The sequence below is a fragment of the Carassius auratus genome, chromosome 30 (genome assembly GCF_003368295.1).
Source record: "Carassius auratus strain Wakin chromosome 30, ASM336829v1, whole genome shotgun sequence".
In the NCBI taxonomy this organism is placed as follows: Eukaryota; Metazoa; Chordata; class Actinopteri; order Cypriniformes; family Cyprinidae; genus Carassius; species Carassius auratus.
Window position 1 is genome coordinate 25663089 of NC_039272.1, and position 21280 is coordinate 25684368.

The 21280-nt window shown below is 37.3% G+C and overlaps 1 protein-coding gene across 3 annotated transcripts in view; it reads left to right on the forward strand.

Moving 5' to 3' along the window:
• Positions 1–21280, forward strand: part of LOC113049780 (rho guanine nucleotide exchange factor 12-like) — an 80305-nt gene that overhangs the window by 1760 nt on the left and 57265 nt on the right. The window lies entirely within an intron of this gene.

The window sequence follows — 21280 nt, forward strand, 5'->3', positions numbered from 1 at the left end:
TTTTTTATTTTTATACAGGTGTTGTCTTTAAGAGCTCAAATATTTTCAGAAATGTACTCTATGGTTCTACCAGGGTTTTGGTACTCCATTGAAATACTTTGTAGTACATTGTAAGTACAATTTTACAAGTTTGTTATAGTATTAATAATTTGGTATGACTGTACCATAGTACCGGTGCTGCTTATATAATTAAAGTTAGTCACCTGTTGAAATGGGTGAGTAGAAAATCTTAGTAAATATCCCCATATAACAGAACACAAACTAATTTAATGCTGAATCTTAAAGAGCGTGATGGGTAACATGATCGTAAGTGTGATACGTTTTTATTTCCAGTCATTCTGTCTGGTCTTTTATGTGTAGCTAATATGTGCAGTCAAACCTGTTTCCAACAAATTAGTCGGGTTGATAAGAAAACTGACAGGTGACCTTATGACCTTGCAGCACAAATGTACTTGTGTATCTTTCAGATAAACTCAGTGTATGTGAATAATTTTCTAAGCAGACACACTTTGAAGGGCGCTGGTTTTGTGTGACTGTGATTTGTGTTTTGGCGATGCATTAGTCACTCAGAAGCCGGAGGACTGACTGATGTGTGTTGACTGCGTGCGCACACCTGCGAGCACACAGCTTGTGACAGGAAGCGCTTCAGATGTGCGGTCACTCCAGGTATCTCGCTGTGTTCTGCTAATGCTGCTCTGAAGAGCACAGCTGGCATTGATGTCAGACTCTCTTGTTGTGGTTTTCCACCTCTTGAGTTGTTACCTGTATTACTCAACCAGGCGCACACATTTCAAAGAACAAGATACAGAAGCATGCTGGGTAAGCTAAAGTGTCGTCATCTGTGTGCAGAGTTGTGCCTTAATGCATGTGGTGACACTTGGTTTTCACACCAACTTTTTTTTATTTATTATATTCTTCATGCAAACTGCGTGAATACATAAGAGTTTGCAGCAGGGCTGAAGCTCTCTCAGTTTAGTGTCAGAATCTGAGCAGGGTATAGCTGGTTTTTAAGTTGATGTTCTGTGATAGTGATCAGGAAAGACAGGTTATCTCCTTCAAAGGCAAGAACAGGCCACCTGCTCCCAGGTGGACGTCACCGTCTGCTGTCAGTGATTATCAGATGGACATTTGTTTGTGTTATTTGAGACCTATTTATTTTGAAAAGGAAAGTTCGGATAAGCATCAGTGTTTCATGTGTAAAGATTCTTATGGTAATCTGTATTTATGGACATTGCTACTGAACCTTTGTATTTTATCTGTGCAAATTTGCGATAGTTTTATACATTAAACTGGCTGCACAGAAATTCAACAATGGATAAAAAAATAAAAAAGTAATTTAAGTTTCATGAATTGATTCAGATTTGTAATATTATGAAAGATTTGGAAAGAAAATTACCTGCTAGTTGGTCAGTAGCCTTAATAGAAACTGCAAATGCATTGCTGATGTAAATCACTTGAGTGAATCAGGCCGAATTACTGTGAACTAGAGAAAACAATTGTTGCGACCTGAGCATATTTAGCAATAAATGTACCATTGCAAGTTTATTTAGACTACCTACATATTTTTGCTCCAAACCGCCATGTGATGACACATACAAAATCATGATGTGCCATCATGTTTTTAGTGATGATCCAAAGAATGAAGTTTGGAGTAAAGGCTGCACAAAAATTCAGCTTTACAAAACATTTCACAATATTACTACAGTAGTTAACTGTATTTTTGCTTTAATGAATGCGGTCTTGGTGGGCATAAAACACTACTTTATATTGGTAAATAAGAATTATTTATGGCATAAATTATTAAGACAAGTTTGAATTCCAATTATTTTGGTTAGAACTTCAGTCAAAGTGTAAATCTGGGTCAGTAACACACCTTAAAACATTCAAATGGTGGTGTTGGTGTGTAAATTCATAATATATGACTAAACCTACTCGATTGACAGTGCCTTAGATGATGCATCATGGCATTCATTTGCTGCAGTGGTATAGTGATTTCCTCCACTGCGCAGCTAGAGGTTTGGCAGTGAGTTCAGAAAGCATGTTGGCATTTTTGGTGGAGAATTATTCTTCAGGCTGCTCTTGTTTTAAATTGTGTACTGGCTTCTCCAGTCTCTTCTCTGTTGCCTCACCAAAGCAAAGCTCCACTCAGCTCTCGTCATTTGTCTGAATGACTGTCTGTCTGGCACTAGCAAGTGAGTCAGCCTTTTCTCCTGGAAATCTTTTGTACGTCACCACTTTAATTTCAAAGCTGCACAAAAGTGTTTTATGCTTTTTTTTTTAAATAGTGCAGGTGTGAGAAAGAAACTCAAGATATGAATCTATTTTTTTCATAGTAACTCAAGGGCTGTGTCCGAAACTTAAGGCTGTGGCCATGATGACTAAATAGGTGGATTTCTTTTGTAAATCACCTAAGAAAGAAACTAGGTTCAGACACCATAGCGTCATGTTTAATGATCTAGAACAAATGAAAGAAGAAATGACTCATCATAAAAAAAGTAAAAAAAACCCGTCCTCATGGCGTTGTATCAAGAAATATCTGCGTCCACACAAAACCAGTGAAACCGACTGAAAACGATGTAGTATAAATGGCAGATCAGTATGTGGCGCTGTAATTTTGCTGCAGCGATACACAAAAAATGAAGAAGACTTGGTGCATGCGCATAAACCTTGCGCGCTGTATACAAACCGTTGTTGTTGCTCTTACGTGATGTAGAGGTGTCTGACTAGGGTTGACACATGGGGTGATGACATCATCGTTTCAGAAAATATACGGATGGCCATCCACACGAAAACGCAAAGACTGCATTTTCAGATTTATTCACCCTGGGACTTTGGTTTAAAAAAAAATAGCGTCTACACCTTCTGAAAATGTCGGCGATATGTGAACGGCCCCTAATTCATGATAAACTGAGAATCTATTTGGTTTAAAATCGTTTTTGTTTTGTTTAAAATGGAGATCGCGATTACATATATCAGACAACTACACAGAATAACATGTTCCATTCTATTTAAAAAAAAATAAAAAAAATACTCATTTGAATCATTAATTCAAACACATTTCAAATTAATTAATTCAGTCTCATTCATGAATGAGCTGTTTAATTAATGGATGAATCACCATTTTTTTAATGAATTCCTTGAGACTTCTTGAATAAACGATTAAATGAAAAAAAAAAATTAAGTCGATCTTTGCCACCTGCTGGAGTAATGTAATCAACACAATCTTTATTTGAAGAGACTCCGCTTTAGCCATTTTATTGTTTATCACTTAAAACTGGCAAGAATAAAAGGAAGACATATTTATTCTTCAAGTACCCCCCCCCCAAAAAAAATTGGAATCGTAAACAAGAATCGATAACAAACAGTATCTCTAAAATTGAAACAATACCCAACCCTACTTAGACATGCTCATTTTGTATTTTATGTAGAAAAAATTACATTAAATTACAAATCAAGTACTTTATTTCAGTGGCTACTTTTCAGGTTTATTGTTTTCTTAAATTATTTAAATGTGTTGTCAGTCATTTTGTGATGACCTGATTATATTTGTCTTATGTCAGCAAGGAATGCATCATCAAGGCTGTGTTGTAGATGTTGATGAAATTTTTACCCTCGCACAGTTAACCATATACAGTACACCCATCCATATTAAGTTACATTAAAACTTGTAACATTTGATATCATCACTGTCATTTTTATGGTGTAAATTGAGTTAGCAAAAGCAGTATTGGCTCTAAATATCGGCTCAAGAAAATCGGCAGCCTGTATCAGTCATTGGCTAAGGCTGATGAAAAAAAAAAATCGGTATCAGCATCGACACGCACACAAAAAAATCCATATCAGTCGATCCCTAATAAAAACTGTTTTTTGCTATATATGCATAAAATTGTTGTCAGTACTGTAACATCAACTAACTACAAGTCATTGCATAGCTCATCTTGAGTCCTCATAACACTCCAGGACTGTGATGTTTTCTGAAATGTCCACTAACATTCGCTAAACGGACACCAAAAATGTGTGTGTTCTTACTTGTAGTAGTGGATTCATTTAGCTTGTAACAAAGTATCATAGCACTGGACGAAGGCTGTACCATACAGCTTGCTCTTTGTCACAGCATTTCGCTGATCTGTGGCCTTTTTTTTTTTTTTTTTTTTACCCCGAGGCCCTCTCGGGAAGTGGTGACATCACTAATAAACAATGTCTGGCAACTGGGCCAGGCCACAAGCTCTTCCTGACCGAGCTGCCGGCCACCAGCAGTGCATCATGGGAAGAAATGGAGCTGCTTTGTTGCTTTATTTATGATGATGACAGCCATTCTTTATGTTAAAAATTACAGTTAGTCGTTGTAACTTTTATTTTTAGCATTTTCTTTAATCAATAATTCATTTCTGTATGTAAATCTGTATCCATATACTTAAAAAAAAACACTTTTTTATTATTAATTACTAGCAGTACTTTAAGCATGTAAAAGAAGTCCAAGATGGATGTGAAATCTTTCTGGGAAGCTCTATAATGGATTCATTCATTTATAAATAACCTCTGGTCTGAACAGGCCAATAAAATTCCTACATTAATCAAGTTAGAAGTGTCAACCTACAAGTACTCTAAACACCGCAGCCCACCGTATTTCATTATTAAAAAAAGCAGTGAAGCACAGGCCACCTCCATGCAGGCATTAACAAACACGTTTAGTTAAAGAGAGAATAGCACGCTTGCTTGAGGTTTAGCACAACGATATGGTTTAATTTTTTTTTTCCCCTTAAGATACAAACATGTTCTTTAGACTTCACCTTAAATATCTTTTATTGGAGATCAAGTCTAACAACAGAACAAGCTGAAGTGTTTGTTCACAAATTCCTTGGTCTATGTTGATGTGAATGTATTAGGAAATTGCAGCCTCAATAAGTGCATCGTACACTGATGTACTGTATAATGTCATGTAACATGTTTTATAAACTTATAACAGGTTTTAACTAAACAACAGTGTTTACAGGTAAAGTAACTAATTATTTGCATATATTGGCACATTTAAACTAGGGATGGGCATTTTCTGCAAATATCACATTTTAATATTTGAGCTAAAAAAACCGAATATTCGAATATTTGTTTATTTAAATTAATTTTAATGAGACAGACGTTATTTTTCAGCAACATTTATTGTTTCCATAATTTTTGAACAAGCTTACACACAATAAGCTTGAACATTACACATTGTGTTTTGTAGCTGAAAACCTTTAACAGTGCGTGCAAACAAACAAAAGTACAGATTAAAATAAAAAAAACTAAACAAAAAGTGAACAAAGAAAAAACGTAAAGCAGCCTGCAGCAATTAGGCTATTGTAGAACGTAGCCTACACTTAACTTTGAAACTTTGAAGCTGTCAGCAAATCTTTTTTGCTTTTTTTTTCTATTGTTTTACATGTTCTTGTAAAGAAATACGGGCATGTAAACATGATCGAGGGAAAGTCGGCTCCTTAGTCTGTTAACAGTAAGGCTGGCCGTGGAGAAAACGCGCTCTGACAGCACAGACGTTGGCGGGACTCACAAATAACGGTGTACTAAGCGAAAACGTTTTGTGAATCGCTTCGTGTTTTCGTTTCACCACTGAATGGGATCCTCATCTGGTGGAATACATGGCTCCAGTAAGAACTGTTCCCACTCGTCTCAGCTGGACTCTCTGTAATCATCGCTGAAGAACTGGCTCAGACTTTTCCGACGAGTGGGCATGGCATCCTCTTCATCATTGATGACGGCGGCTGCATCCGCACCACTCGCATCAAGGAAAATGTTCTGATAATGTTAAAAAAAAAAGTTTTTTATTTTCTTACTTCTCTCATGTTTTCATCGAGTTACCAGAGATGTTTGTGCCGAGGGTCTAGGGCAGACGCGAGAAGAGGAGTTTTCACTGCATTCTCCAAGTTAGCGGTGTTTATTCGTTGCTTGAGAGATGGCGCAACAATGTTCTTGAATTCGGTCACTTTCTGTGATTCTCCCCGGAATATTTGAAGATGTATGCAATAGGGATGGGCATGATTAATCGACGATCGATAATTGATCGTTAAGATTTTCCTCGATCATGTTAATTTGTTATCGATTAATCTAAAGCATTTTTTTTAATCTAATGCAGGTTGCGTTGCGTAGTGCGAGTCTTCAAGCAATTAAATGAATTTCACTGTGTGGCAGCAATTAAATATTTTACCACCATGGGGCAATATTTGACACCCTACTCGGTTATCTGTGATCTTCCGTTTTGATTTCAAAGAATAATCATGAAGATGTCACGGCGAAGTGTGGCGTGGGACCATTTTGATTTAAAAAGCGAACTAGTTAACTGCAAACATTGCGATACCGTGTTTAAGTACAACACGGCCACGGCTCAAATGATGTACCTGTGCATCCCGGCAAATTTTCATGAGGCTCTGTCTACAGTCTTTGTCTCCGCTGGTCGTCATGTACAAACATTTCATTAAAATGAACCGTAACTCCGTGAATACTCAACGAAGAGACATGAGAGATATATCTATAAAAAGCCTGGAATGTCTACTTTTAAACTAAACAAGTGCTTCCGAAAAACAAATATTCTGAGATAAAGTAATCCATATGAAAACAACGCAATGTCTGTTTTTCATATCTTCCTTCATTATATTTAATGTGACCACGCCCCCGCGCTGAACGCGCTATTCAGATTCAAACTGAAGCGCGCGCTTGAATACGCCCACACAGAAGAAAAAGCAGCGAGACTGTTCTTCAAGTTTTTATTTTATTTTACTGTTTGCTTCGCGATGAGAGGACTAAGACATAATTCACCCCAAAAAGATGTGATGTGGTTGATGATTTGAGAAATGGATTTCCTCAGAAAAAAGAATGAAGCACTTTATTCAGACTCAAAACGCATATATGCGTTAATCGACTCGAAAGGGTTAAGAACGCCTGCTAGCAGCTGCAGGTTCCGCTGCTTTAGAGCACTGCATATGCACGTGGATATATGTTCGGTTTGCCTGAACGTAGTTTAACTGTCTGCCACAAGTTGATCTTGTAATAAAGGTCTCACCGAGGAAAAACACGCTGTATTTTTGTATTCATTGCATTTTTTTATTATAAAAATTAAATAATTATAAAAATATTAATGATTAATCGTTAACTCGATCGTTAATTCTCCCGACGATCGACTAAGAAAATTTAATCGAATGCCCATCCCTAGTATGCAATGATGTATGCATACATCTTCAAATATGCCGTGGAGAATCACAGAAAGTGACCAAATTGGGTTTTATTATGGCGTTTTTTTTTTTTTTGTTTTTTTTTATGGCATGCAAAAATATAGCGAAATTCGAGTATCATTTTTATTTATTGAATTATTAGAGCAGAACAAATATTTGAATGTTCGACTATCCGTGCACACCCCTAATTTAAACCTCATATACTTTTTTTATTTTCACTTCACAGCATTCAGCTTAACGTTAGATCAAAGCAGGAAAAACTATTTATAAAATAATAATTTAACATTTTAAAGTTTTATTTTTAATTTACATTTTCATACTTGAAACAGATTGGAAAACTTTTACAAATATAATAGTGATAACTGGTAGAAAATAAAATGCATATGTTGATTGACACTAAAACTAACTGATTATGAAATCTTACCAGGCATATTGTACTTGCAAATGACTTTTTGTTAACAATAAAGCAAAAGTCTTGTTAGATGAAGGTCCTGTACAAGACCTGATGGAACCTGATCTTCACAAACCTGAATCTGACCCAGCATTTTAACTCTTGGCTGTCTGTCGTGATCTTTATTGGATTAGTTGTCACCAACACAACATTTTGGACAAATGGTTGGAGGGGAGCCATGCTTTGCTATGATTCTGAGAGATCAGACCCTCAGCACATGACACAGGATTGTGGGAAAGATACCATCAGGTACATCCTGCTACGATGACAGATGCTCACTCATACAAAGTTACATTGACACTAATCTTGCAGGTCTGCTGGTACATAGTGTCTGACAAATCATTGTTAGACTCACATTCATGTGATGATTTACAACCAACCAGTTGTAAATGACATGGGGCCTATTTGATATGAATCGGATTGATTCTATGTAGGGTTATAGATGTAAATCAGCAGAGAATGGAGATGATGTATGGAGCAGGGCCAGCTGCCAAGCTTTTCCCAGCTAGGCTGGTTTTGTTGATGGAAGGCAGGCTTTGCTTTGTTTGGTCAGCTGATGGTCGGCAGCTCTAGTCAGCATTTTATGTGCCACTCTCATTGGCTGCACAAAAAATGTGCGCGCGCGTATTTCTGTTTGTCTGTGAGAGATTGAGAAGTTCTTGAAAAATAGATATGCTGAATATTGCCGTAATGGTGATCTCTTAAACAACATGAGATCATCTCTCTCAATTTTCTTTTTTCAGAAACAGATGTTTTCTAGTCTTCTTTTATATAAGCTTTTAATTGCAGTTTTGATGGCAAGGAATCTCATTTGTTCAAAGATGATAGCCATTTATGTTTTTCAAATGTTGTTTTAAACATTATTATTGCTTTATTATAGTATTATATAATATATTATATATAAAGTATATATTATTTTTTGTTTTCTTTGAATCACCACCCCACAGCTAGTTTCACACAGCAGGCAATAAGCACTGTTAATATCATAACCGGTGAAATCTTTCGAATCGTCTGTGGGGCAGGGCTTGGACTGAACTGGTTTGAGGAAAAATATGAAAATAGTATGTGAACAAAAAAAATGCATTATACTACAAACATTTTAAACCGTAACATGCTACCAGTTTTCATCAGTTATTTGGCTTTTGTAATCCAATTTTTGACAATTGATCAAATACTGAGTCAGGTCATGAGAGGTTAATCTTTGTGCATTGTGTTTTGGGATACAAAATTATGTTGCTCCAAAAATTAAAAATAAATCTATACATCAGTGTACTATTACAATATGAATAATGTTTTGCAGCAGTGAACGGGAGGCGATAGAATGAACTGTTAGTAATGAGGACCCCATTCGGGATCACATAAACATAGACCTGCACTCTTGAACATTTCACCTACAGTAAATACAAATGACATGAGAAAGGATGAGTCATGTATGAGCAGTTCCACATGGTAATTTTGGCCCATTTAATGAAATACCCCCTCTTTAGTGTGTCTGACATGCCTCAGCTTGCGGAGTAGATAGAAAGCTGTACTAATCGTGAGCCAGACACTGCAGAAGAAGAGTTCGCTCACAAATGCGCTTTATTGTTCATTTCAAACTCACTGAAAGAGTTTAGTATAATTTGGGCAAAATGTTTTGCATTTTTTATCATATGCTAATGTGATGTGTTAATGAAGAAGAGCGGGAGGGGTGGAGCTTGAGTACAACAGGAAGTGACACAATATCATGGTTTTTAAAAGTTGTGGTGATTTAAACTAGACTATTAAACAGGGATTTCTTACAAATGTCGCTCCACTGAGTATGTATGTATGATCAGAAGACGTCTTGTTGTGACAGAACAGAACTGCGCTGTTGAAAGGGATATGTGCAAGTGATTTGTTTTGCTCTACTAACTTTCTGATATTCTCACTAGATTTAATAGCAATTTGATAGTAATGCAAAAACATTCTTTTGAAATTAGTTTTCATTTAGATGAAAACGGAAACCTCAGTTTTTGGTAATTGTATTCAAGTAGTTATTGGCCAATTGAACTAGGGTTTCAGCTTCAGGTGATAAATTAAACTAGTCATAGGGCCCGTCCACACGGAGACACATTAAACTGTATACGCAAAACGTTTGTATCATATCAGTGTTTTGGGAGTCTGAAAATGCTATTTTTTTTTTAAATCTGGTCCCAGAGTGGGGAAATCTGAGAACGAAACCCTTATGTTTTCGTGTTTACAGCTAATGCGTATATTTTGTGAAACGAGGACGTCTTCACCCCACGTCTGACCCTGGTCAGACACCGCAACAACAACATGAACAAATAATGAACGACTATTTTTATCACACAATTATTAAATAGTGTAATAATTGTATTGTTCCATGTTCGTCGTCTTGTTGTTGTGTTGGGTTTGTATACAGCGTGCAAGGTTTATTTCCATGCTCCAAGTCTTCTCTGTTTTTAGTGTATCTCTGTGGCAGAATTACAGCGCCACATTCTAGTCTGGCATGTATACTGCATTGTATGGAGTCAGTTTCAGTGGTTTCATGTGTAATCAGCTATTTCTTGAGATGACAGAATGAGAGGGAAAAAAAAGATTGGATATGGAAAGCTCTGGCTTTGTGTGGATGAGCCCATAGTGAAATTCTTTGGAAACATGCACCTCTCTGTTTCAGCAATTCAAATTTGACATGTTGCTAATCTAACATCATTTTTAGTCATGTTGAAGTGAGTCCACACTGCTGACACGTTGACCTGTTGTAGCTGATCCAAACTGGGTACAAGAAATAGATGCTCACACAGTTGAAGACGTCATCGGAGAAGCGATAACCCTTTTCCTCTCTTGCTCTTTTGGCTGGATTTTCAGGGTCTGAAATTTCAGTGCATCACCATAGTTTAGGGATTTAAACAATTTAATGTATTTAAATTCTACTAATAAGGACATTGTTGACTGTTTGGCATTATGAAACCCATGAACAGTCTGGTTTTAGGTTTTCTGGACATATAAATTTGATTATAATTACAATTTTCCTATAGGGAAAAAAATCGAACTCAACATATGCTCTAGCCCTTTTACATTACTATAAGGTTACAATTAACAACAGAGGCCAGAATTAACTTTAATAACTATTTATTTTCAAATAATAATATAATAATCAACACTCAACTTAAGATTGTATGCAAAAAATTAAATTGCACATATTTTTTTTAATGTCTAAATTATAAAATTTCAATTTGTTGTTGATTTATTTAACATGCATCAAACAAATTAAGACATCACTAACAGGTTATGTAAGATATAAAATGAGTATGATGTCTAATATTTCACAAAATGCTGCCTTCTAGACTTAATTTCTCTAGTGACCTAATGAGCCTTGGACGCTGATGACTTGCCTGAGGTAAATGAAATGCTACTTGACATTTTGTTTACAAGCTGTTTTATTGACATCTTTCCATGGTTGAAACACTAGTTAAGTGATTACATGAGTTTCCAATGAAGTTCCACTTGTGCAGTGGTTAAAACAGTGCTGTGTTCAGAAAGACCAAAAGACCCATGTACCTTTACACCCCTACAAAGGATTGTCCATCGAGAAACATTCTTCAATATGGGTAACACATCTATAATATGGGTGAGGCCAAACACCATCGCACCATATTACTGACTGACAGTATGTGTTTAATGTTATCCTGAGTTTAATAACTGAAGTAGTAGATCTGTTTAAATTGAAAGGTCTGTTGGATTTTAATCTCCTAAATGGCTTTGCTGCCTACAGTTCCCACAGGAAGTGTGGCCGGGGAGAGAGAGTGAGCGAGAGAGACCGTGACGGGGTTAAAGACCCGTGTTGAAAATGTAGGAAGTGGCTGTGGAAGCCAGTCTGCTTTTGGAGGCTGAAGTTTTTGGGGCCAGAACAGCCCTCGTGCTACACACACGTGACAGCCCCTTTGACTCTCCCAGCTGCGTCACCTTGGAAACTGCAAGTAATGTTGCTGCTGCTTTCCCGTCCTCCTGTGCCAGACGAGTAGTTAGGAAAGAAATTGACCTCCTCAGATCCAATCTTTGGACATGCTGCCCGCTGACTACACAGCTCATCAGTCTGCTGACATACTGCAGTCTTCGGGATGAGGTGCTCGTTGAAGTTTACTGGTTTAATGCGATCAGCTCAAGATCTTTGTGTTTTATAGTGAGAGTTGGGTCGAAAGAAGTATAGAATCTTTTTTTAATCATTCTTTCAAGCATTATCCTTATTTTTTCTCTGAATTTATTTTCTACAATAAGACTTTGATCATCTTTATCCTTGTCTCACTGTTGTGGTATTCCATCAGCGAGCCAGACTTGTGAAAGGTCAGTTACATCAGTCTTGTTAAAGCATAGACAAAAGTATGTGTCGCTCAAGAGGATCTGATGCTTTGCTTTTTTAACAAGTATGTAAGAATATGAGACTGTGAAAAACAATTGAGCATGAGCTGCTTTTCTCGTTAGAAGCATCAGCCTCAGAGCCATAGGGTTTACGGACTGGCAAATACCATTCAGGTTGTATGAGACCAAAGGCCAGACAAAGCCAAAAGATTTTGGAGCCACTGTACAATCAAAATGACTCATGACACTGACTGACTGCATTGTGCAGTTTTAGCTCTCATTTAATAGTTGAGGTCAAAACCTCAGTGTTATTGTTACCTAAGAAGTGAGGATCTGTCAACAAGTCCTGGTGATAACGTGGTCCAAAATGGTACTTTTTTCATTTTGATTTTGAAGTAAAATGTGACCTTGAAATGTTGTCACCATAAGTATGGTGAAATACTTGAAATACATGAGTATTTAAGTGGCTTGTTAGATCAAGTACTATAGAGTTTGATGCAAGCTGTGCTGTGAAGATATACACAGTTGGATGAAAATCTCCATAGAGTGTGAAAACAAAAAGTGGCTTGGGATTTGTCATGCAGATATCAATGCCAGGCTCTGCGGGTTGGTTGTAGGTGCAGTTAGTTGAGGATATTGTTAATGTGGTTACTCAATGTCCTTAAACTTAAAGGACAGGTGTTGTGTTGCTGAGGAGTAACTTAAAGGGATAGTTCACCCAAAAATGACAATTCTGTCATTAATTACCCACCCTTATGTCATTCCAAACCTGTAAGACCCTTTTTCATCTTCAGAACACAAATTAAGATATTTTTGAGGAAATCTGCACATTTTCTGACCTTCCATAGATAGCAATGTAACTGACACCTACACGGCCCAGAAAGGTAGTAAATGCATCTTAAATAGTTCATGTGACATCAGTTGTGCAAAATAATAATAATAATAATAAAAAACAACTTTATTCAACAATTTCTTCTCTCTGGGACAGTCCTCTGCAATTGTTTTAGTAACAATTTAGTAATATAATCTCATGATTCATTTAGCACAAGTATGTGAATGAGCTCAGTCTTCTTATTTATAAGAGTTTAAAAATGCAGTCAGGCTAATTGTATGGGGCATGAGAGATTTTTAAACTAAATTTGTGGATTCATCTCTTACTTGGCCTCTCTCATGCATTTACCATCATTTCAATCTCCAACCAATTATTTTGTGATGCATTGCATTGTATTAAGTGGTGCCCAGTACTAGAATGCACAGAACACATCAAGCAAACCGAGACACAAATGTTAAGTTTATTTCAGCAAACCTCATGTCTTAATTATTTTCAGAAGTCAATTTGTTTAAAAAGTTTCAGTGCAGCAGCTTGCAGTTCATTTGAATCATCACTCAAACATTTCCCTGTGGACATTTTTAAGGAGTAATTATTTAGTTAAATACTGCTATTTATCACTATATTTTCAATTAAATTGTGCAAGCTGATGTCAGTTAATTCTAAAACAAATTCACAATATCTGGGGATATAAAGGGGTGTTTTTGAAGTTTTTTTTGGTCAACCAGTCATCTATACTCCGACTCATGCCACCATTAATATATCTCACAATAGCATAGTTATTGGGGTTTAGGTAGAATTGGGGTCAACTGAATGTGCCAAAACTGTTCCTCTTCACAGTCTTCATAACTTAAGGGTTCAGTAACTGGTTGTGACAGTGGGGTGCTTTGGTATCTGGACCCAGTATGTTGTTTCCCAGTGGACAGGGACTCTCTACAGGCAGGGACTAAAGATAACAGGTGCTTCTCAGTTCCCTCTGAACCCTGTCTGCTGTGACGTTCAGCTTGAACGGAGTTGTCAAGGATTGCTGGTGCCAGAGGAAGAGGTGTGAAAGGGGGACAGCTGCAGTGTTGTGGGTGAGTCTGGCTGCTTACTAGCTGAAGTCGCAGAGAAGATAGAGGCAAAAGGCATTTGGAGCTCTGAGGGAACTGGTGGTCATGGGGCTTGGCTTGGGTGGTGAACCACAGAGGACCTTGACTAAATTCCATTAAAAACCGGTTCAGCTTGTTGACCATCTCCAGGCGCTGCTTGTTACTCTCGGAAAAAAATAGCTTTCAACTTATTTTCCTGCAGCTTGCTCTTTACATTTCTACTGTTCGTAGACCAGTCCCTGCTTTTCCTCGCATTACATTTTCTTTGTACTCTCATTCATCTCTTCACTGTTTCCCTTTTTAAAGAGCCTCAGTCAGTTAGTAGAACCTTTAAGGAACTGCTGTTGTTAGGAAAGCTACCTATTTCACTAGTGAATATGGTGTTGTCACAAATGTTTAAATCAGTATTATTAGTAATGCATTGCCATCAAACAGGAAATTAAGCTGGTCCAGTCACAACTAAAATGATGGATGTATGATAATGATTGAGTAAGCCCCCCAGGTTGCTCCAGACAGGTTGTTGCTGTTATATGCCAACATTACATGATAGTCAGTTTTTGGTTTCACAGACAGAAAAACTGGTTTTGCATAAGAAAAAATGTTTTGCTTTTGTTCATATTGGAGGCGTTGATGTACAGTTAGCTTTTGGAGCACCTGATCATGTTGACAGCAGTTGTTGCATTCCTAAACCATTGTGTGTTGTACAGCATACGGATAATTGCCTGAAAAAATGTGAAGCATTTTAATGGACTTAGGTCAGGGGCACATGCCGCATTTCATTTTACTTGAAAGAAAACACAACATAGTCAGATTAATGTGTTGTACTGTTGTATTCAGTTGTCAGATACAAAGCTGAGAACACATCACAAAAAAAAAGAAAATAAGAAAAGTTAAATAGTTACCCCAAGTGCCACTCCAAAATCTCACTTAGATTAGAATTGGCTGAGATATGGCAATATCTCAATTGGCAATTTTAATATCATTGGCTTTGAATCAACCCTAGGTTCATGGTGAGCATTTTAAGAAACAGTTTGATTGTGTGTTCAGGAGTATCTCTGCTGCTGTCAGTACCTGTTGTGGGGCAAAAGCTGTATTCCTGCATCCCGCGTTCTCCCCCAATTCTCTGCTCTCCAGTCTATTGGAGCGAGTCTCAACAGGAGGCGCACCCCGATCACTATCTCTGCTCCACACAGCTGGCAACATCTGCTCCTGAGAGGGAGATAAGAAGGGCTTGGCCGCTCCACCCTGCCACACGTTCCACACAACATCCATGCCTGTCTGCTTCCTTCTCCAACAGACCATTACCAAACCCAGCCACAGAACCATAGCGCTGTACGTCTGCCTGCTCCGTCTCTGTAGGACTCTCCCAGATGATGGCATGACTCAGGGATTCAGACATGGCTCGACATCTGCCAGAACATCAGAATGCGTGTATGACCATAATTAACATGAAATTGTCATTGTGAATCTCTGCTTTCAGTTTGAGTAGTTTGTTGCCACTGTGGGATGTGAAGAGTGTCATCTTAAGCGTTATATTTTGCATATTTTTGTCAGTACAGTGACATTTCAAGTTTAAATTCAAATAAAACTAATGCACTGCTTCATGGCAGAGTTCCAATATAATTATAGCTTTGGGTACTGTGAGAATTTTTAAATTGATTTTGTGCCTTACATAGATGTAGATGTTCAGCTGCAGAGAACGGGATATTCATTTTCAAAATGGGATCAAATGATAAATCATTGAAATCTATTTAGTGGGAGCTGTTGGGAAACTGAAAATGAAACAGAATGTGGGTCCCAAAAATGCATTATTTTTCACTTTATTGTAAATTATTACAACACTTCTTCACCTAGTCTTGCATGAACAGCTCGAATAGTTCCTGTATCAAATGAAGTAGGGATGCACGATCATGATTTTTCATGGCCAATTTCCGAGTTTTTTTTATCTTTTAAGCAACAAACAAGAACGAAGGAAAACGTGCATAAACAAGATGTTTATTTGGTATTTAATAGGCCAAACTGGCTTATGGCTATTGAAAACAATAACCGTAACCATCTGAAATTAACGGCAGTAACTGCACAGTAAGTAGCCTACGTTCGATACAAACATCAACATTTAACTTTTGTTTTTGAATTGGGTTGAAACTACAGAGAACTGGCCTTAAATTAAAAGATTAACTGTAACCATTGGAAATTAAAGGCAATAACTGCATTGTTCTACAGTCCAAACAACACAATCAACACACATTCAATAAGATGTTTCTTAATCAACATTCAGTATTTGTTTTAGTTTTTAAATTTGGTTTAAAAAAAAAGAAAAGAAAAAAAGGTCTTTACCAGTGAGACTAAATAAAAGTAAGGTATATAAATACATTATTCCAAAATGTAAAAATCAAATAATGTTGGTGCCAATGAAACAAAGATACAAAGTGTTTCATTCAACCAATTAAAAAAAAAAATGAGGGTAATGATTCACATCTCTATTTTTTTACTTGAGTCAATGAAAAATAAATAAATTATTGTCTCAAGTTATATAATATAGTCTTATTTGTGCGCCAGTACACCAACGGATGATCGCTTCCTGCTATCTGTGCCTCAGACATGAAGCTCTGCATTTCCAGTGCTGAACGGCTGCCCGTGTCCTGCACACAGATTTCGAAATACTTCCACACAAATGACATAGCGAATGATTATAATGTAGTATGTGCACGCGGGCACACTTCCAGGCAAAATCGGCCGATTGCCGATCGCATATTTTAAGCAAAAAACGTCTGGTTCCTATTTATGCCTGGTCAACCGGTGTATCCCTAAAATGAAGCCCCGCCTTCTTAAATATTGATTGGTTAGCTAGGCCAGTGTGTGTTGTGATGGGCAGCACTTGGCAGCTGGTCGGCAAATGTCATGCCCCTTACCATTAGGGATGGGTATTGTTTACATTTTGTTGATACTGATACTTATCGGTACTGTTATCAATACTATCTGGTGCAAAAATATGAAGTGAAAAGTTGTTAAACAAAAATTTGAAAACATTGTTTTATTACTGCTGAACTTTAGCAACTGAATTAAAGTTATTCAATCAAGAGCAGTGAGTTATTTTTCTTTTTGTGTTTTATTAACATTAAAGGAATAGTTTACCCAAAAATGAAAATTGTCATCGTTTACTCACTCTCAAGTTTTAAACCTGAATGAGCGCAATCAGATGACAACTAAGTAATCATTTGCTGTTTGACCAGCCTTTAAGTGTATTTTACGGACACTTCCGGTGTATGCGCTCTAAGCAAGCACATGTAAGAACAGCACGCAAAGGAAAAGTTTAACAGTCAAAGTTTTAAAGCACGTTGAAATAACATGAGTCTCATGAGTGTAACTCTACATATCAACATTTGATGTGAATGTGTCACCCGAGTTTCAGTTGGGGTTGAAGCTGGAGCTGCGAGACATAATACAGCGCATTGCTTGAGGTAGATGTTGTGTTTTGTTAGTAAAGGTTTCACTATATTAAGTGTTGGCTCCTTCATTCACTAACTCTATGGTGTTACTTGGTAACATAAGCCTACACTTTCTAACATTTCGCTCTTGCCGTGATGACTTATTGCATGCAAACATAACCCGCACTTGAGAATGGACATCATGCACGTCGAGCAAATGTCGGCCACATCATTCAGTGAAGGGAAATGACAGGCAGCAGCTTCTAATTCACCATTAACATTGAAGCATAAGGAAATAAAACAACATATGTATCGATAACCGTATCTTTTGTAGTAAAGCTTATTAGGTTGTTAAGTGATGACGTAAGAAGCGCTGTTTCCAGGTCCAGGCCTCAACTCGCTTCGCTTGAGAATATGACCTCAGCAGCCGTTTATGAGCACTGTTTATTCATATTAATAATTGAAGCTAAACGCTTTCAAACTTACGATATACACTACAGTCTCCGTGCTCACAGTGTCCCAAACACATAATTTTTATATATTTTTTTAAATATTTACATTTTCATTGTCTGGCTATCTGGGACTTGGGTATGTAGTTAAAGGTTAAGATTATAACTTTTTCGCTAGTATTCTATCACATTGTGAGTTTATATTAGCACCCTTTGTTGTTTTCTCGTGGTAACTGATAGAGCGTTTGGACACGGAAGCGCTGCTACGTGACGTCAGACTTAACAAGCGAATTGTGTACCAGTCCAAAAAAATACCGGTTCTCCATACCAATCCCTACTTACCATAGCCTCCTGCTGCGAGCTTCAGTTTAAATATTGCGTCAAAATCAAATCAATATGAGCGCGATTTAAACCCGCATGATTGTAACCACTCTAAGTTTGTCTGCCTTGGGAAAGATAGCGTGTCTCCAACATAGTGATAGTCAACCAGGACTCGTCACCATTGGTATTTGTGAGATCACAAATCCTGGAAAATATGCCTTGTAGTCCAAATGAATTTTGAAGTGGTCTTTGAGCTTTCTAACTTTGCAGTTCTGTTTTATGCTCAAACAGCAACATTACATACTAGTTTAAGTTGAAAGAGTGAAAAAGCATAATAGGACCCTTTTAATACCCTCAACTGTTGCAGCTTTAATTACAATGCGGAGTGGGAAGGGCCCATCAAACTTGTGATGCTGAACGACAAAATAACCTTGTACAATTCATACAGTACACGGCTGAGTGTAAGTGCAAATTGTATAGTGTGTCATTTGCCACACAGCTAGATCTGTCTTCATTCATTTCAACAAATATACCCAGATCAACATTTGGGACATTCCAAAATGAACATCTTTGTTGGTTCTAAAGCAACACTATCCAATCTGCCAATATGATTATAAGGAAGGCTTAGATAATTTAATAACTTTCGTATCAGTATATAATTTACCTATACTTTTAGGACTGGGTCTGGGTTGCCAGGTCTGTGTAACAAAACCAACCCAATTTGGTTTTGGGGGACACTTTTACGCCATCAAAACTGATCCAGAATCGCATTCCTGGAGATCAAAACCTCCTTCCAATATTTAATCAAAGTAATGGTCATGGTCTGACTTGTGGCACGTAGGTAGAATGGCTTCCATTGAGTTCAGCAAATGTGAAAAATAAAGGGACAAGTGATCCTTGTGATCATACATTGCAGAGAGAGAGCGTGAGAGCCATGGTGGTATGTCACTATACCTGACTAGGCCCCAGCTATAGGGTGCTGTTAAAATTTCAGCGTACTCTCTCTCTAAGTAACTGGTGACAAAAGCAACTGCTGAGCCAAGCCTTTTGTTTTTGTTCTCCCAACAAAGTGCACAAGCCAACCTCCCCTGGTGTTACAGCACTGGGGACATGCCTGCGCTACTGAAATCCATCAACTAGAGGAGGCAAAGGCTCCTGACAGACCTGGGAGTTGCCTGGAAACTACTTCATAGCCGAGACGTGGACTGAGAGATTGTGGTATTCAGTATAGCTCTCACTGTTCATAGTCTCATTCCTGCTTCATTGCTTATCTGGTCTTAAAAGCATTCTTTCCTCCAGTGCTCAGATCTCTTGCTCCCTCTTTTCTCCATCCATACTTCAAATTTCATCCACTCAGATCAAGCAGCAGTTGTTTTATTGGTTGTTGAAAATCTTTGGCTTTTTCGTGTTGGAGAAGACTGTACATTTTTTAAGGTCCTACATTTCCTGAGATTCTACTCTAAAATGCAGTCGGCTGCTCTGCTCTCTGCTGCCTGCATAGGAAACTGTCCTGAAACATGCTCTACACCAATAATGTAGTGTTTCCACTCAACCTTGATTTCATGCATTGTGGTTAGGACTGGCTGTATGGCAAAATTAAATTTTTTCAGAATATTTGACTGATCATTGGTCAACTGTTTAGTTAACTTAAAAATGTAATGACAACAACTACTGATACATCTTGTACAACGTGTCTTATAGGCTACATATTATGTGTTCAGAATTAATAACAGGAAAATGGTTAAAAAAAAATCTAAATTGTCCAGGTACAGTAGTTACACCAGTAGACTATTATTAACTATAAATGTTCTGTAAAAATTATAAACAGCAGCTTTCAGCCTGTCACTATAATGCAAACATGAAATATCAGACATACAACAGTAGTTCTTTAATGGTTTTTAATTTGATCGTGCTGCTTTTCCATTGTTTTTCTATTTAAACATGGACGCATTTGATTGTTGCATTCACATCTCTTGCAGCGTCTTATGCATAAAGTGGCATTCTAAAAACACAGTGCTCAAGTTAAAAGAAGTTCACTCTACAGCTTATTGCATTTTTTCCTTATTCCACTGCCCATGTCACAACTTTGTCAATACAAAAGTGCATTCTGTGTGAAAGGAACCTAGCGATAAGTGCCGATATGTGGTTGGATCATTCTTTTCTCTTCACTGTTAACATTGGCATATTATCAATGTGTAATTCTAATGTTTGGTAATATTTCTGTTCAAAATCGCATTCCTCAATTTCTAAAAAAATGTATTGTGGAAAAGCCATTAAATACGAATTAATCAATAAAATGTGAAAAATCACCCAGCCCTAACCATTCAGAAATGTGTCAGACCTCAGTATAAAACACAACAGAATTATGATGCATTTGCAGCATTTTTGCATGCAAGAAAGACTGCATGAAGTGCGTTGTCATACGAAAGTAAACATAGAGGCCATCAAAGTGAGTTTATGGGATATTGACAATTCAGACTGAGGCATTGTATTGCATTGACCTAAATCAGATTTAGAATCACATATTTTGAGAAATCAAGGATGTGTTTTAGGATTAGTTTATTTGTTAGTAGAAGTGCCATACGAGTTTTCTCTAATTAGTGGTAGAAGGGTTTATTGTAGTGGATAGTTGTAGACTTGAGTAGATAAAAGCCATAAGACTCTAGCACCAGGCTGTGAAAGGCTAGCGATTGAATCACCCCTCAGGAATTGTCTGGTATTTTTGGCATTCAAGACATGAGAGTATTGTTTTTGAGAATTTTTTTTTTTTTTTTTTCGTAATCAAGTTGCTATAAATAGAGCGGGGTCCTGGACAGTCCCAGACTTTCAGAGCATTTAACTCACTGGCTCAGTGTTGGAGCATTCCGGCCAGAATACAGAATGTTTTGGGAAATTCTGACATCAAAACCGTTATGGCTGCTCCTAATACGTCCAAACGTCTTTCTAAGTTTTGAAATTTATCTCAGTTTTTTCCTATTCTTTCCATTTAAATCTCCCCACCACAAACCAACATAACAATCGTAAAGATTACATCTACCGCTGTGGGGAAACTGTAGCCCTTGTTCACTCTTTGCTCCAATGGTCATAATGCCTCAAGAGTAGGGATGGGTATTTTAGAAATGCTATTTTTTTTGGACCGGTACGTAATTG